The sequence below is a fragment of the Oncorhynchus kisutch genome, linkage group LG24 (assembly GCF_002021735.2).
Source record: "Oncorhynchus kisutch isolate 150728-3 linkage group LG24, Okis_V2, whole genome shotgun sequence".
Taxonomy (NCBI): domain Eukaryota; kingdom Metazoa; phylum Chordata; class Actinopteri; order Salmoniformes; family Salmonidae; genus Oncorhynchus; species Oncorhynchus kisutch.
In genome coordinates this window covers 9,825,484-9,827,467 of record NC_034197.2, presented here as the reverse complement: position 1 = coordinate 9,827,467, position 1,984 = coordinate 9,825,484, and positions in this window count along the sequence as shown.

The window sequence follows — 1,984 nt, the reverse complement described above, 5'->3', positions numbered from 1 at the left end:
CACAACTCTAGAAAGATACAGACGAGCTACTGTCTCCCATGCAATTGTAAACCCATGTTAAAAGCAAGAATAATACCACACTTTCTTAGAATTGCTTTCTGCATTCTGTACTCATAAAGTGTGCTTTCTGAAGCATAATCAGACGCTCTATAAGCAATCTAAGCAAACTCACTGTGAAGAAAGGCTCAGCCTGGTATAAACTTGTTAAAGCTCTCATCACCCACAGCTATATTGGCATCACTTCACACAACAAAGAACTCTTTCAACCAAATATAACAGTGTGTGTGTGTGTGTGTGTGTGTGTGTGTGTGTGTGTGTGTGTGTGTGTGTGTGTGTGTGTGTGTGTGTGTGTGTGTGTGTGTGTGTGTGTGTGTGTGTGTGTGTTTAACTATACTTGTGGGGACACAAACAAACATTTGACTGACTGGGGAAGTTTTGTTAGAACCCACAAGGTCAAATGCTTTTTGTAGGGGTTTTTGAGTTAAGGTTAGAATTAGTGTTAGGGTTAGAATTTGGTTTAGGGTTAGGAGCTAGGGTTAGTTTTAGGGTTAGGGTTAGGAGCTAGCGTTAGGGTTAAGGTAAGGTTTTCGGGTTAAGGTTAGGGTTACAGAGAGAGAGAGAGAGAGAAACTTCTCTTTAGCCCTGAGGCACAAGGTGTTTTGCAGGTGTGTATGTTGGCAGCAACTTCTGTTCTGTTCTGTTCAGTCCCCAAACAGTGAGAGCACCCTGTAATTATCTGCGTGCCCTGCCATAACATGTTCTCATCATGACATGAGCGTGAATCGGGCCAACACACACACACACTTCATCATTTGACACACTTCGAATCCGAGACACCAAATTAATTCAGGCAGGGAATGATTTATGTAAGAAGAGCAAAGCCGGAGAGCGCTATATTTCCGGGCAGTAGGCTACACCTGTAGGCCAACACACCAAGACTCTTCCTAGAACTCGCCGCCCGGGCATAACTGAGTAATCGAGGGAGAAGGGCCGTGGTCAGGGAGGTGACCAAGAAGCTGTTGGTCACTCTGACAGAGCTCCAGAGTTCCTCTCCAATAAGACAAAACTAACAGAAAAGGAAAAGGGGATCGGTGGCAGCTAGTAGACCGGTGACGATGACCGCCGAGTGCCGCCCAAACAGTAAGAGGAGCCACCTTCGGTGGGAGTCGTGGCACTCAGACCATGAGAAACAAGATTCTCTGGTCTGATGAAACCTAGATTGAACTCTTTGTCCTGGATGTCAAGCGTCACGTCTGGAGGAAACCTGGCACCATCCCTACGGTAAATCATGGTGGTGGCAGCATCATTCTGTGGGGATGTTTTTCAGCGGCAGGGACTGAGAGACTAGTCAGGATAGAAGGAAAGATGTTTTATTTATTTAACCTTTATTTAACTAGGCAAGTCAGTTAAGAACCAATTCTTATTTACAATCACGGCCTAACCCGGCCAAATTTGGATGACACTGGGCCAATTGTAAAATACGGTCAGTACAATACAATTGGCTTGACCCTCGGGTCAGGAGTTGTGGTTTATTGATATATTAAAATACACTGCTCAAAAAAATAAAGGGAACACTTAAACAACACAATGTAACTCCAAGTCAATCACACTTCTGTGAAATCAAACTGTCCACTTAGGAAGCAACACTGATTGACAATAAATTGTACATGCTGTTGTGCAAATGGAATAGACAACAGGTGGAAATTATAGGCAATTAGCAAGACACCCCCAATAAAGGAGTGGTTCTGCAGGTGGGGACCACAGACCACTTCTCAGTTCCCATGCTTCCTGGCTGATGTTTTGGTCACCTTTGAATGCTGGCGGTGATTTCACTCTAGTGGTAGCATGAAACGGAGTCTACAACCCATACAAGTGGCTCAGGAGGTGCAGCTGTTCTTGGACATCACATTAATGAAGACTAAATTGTGCCTACAGTTTTTGTGTAATGGGACCAAAGACATTTAATTTACTACTCAGCCTACTA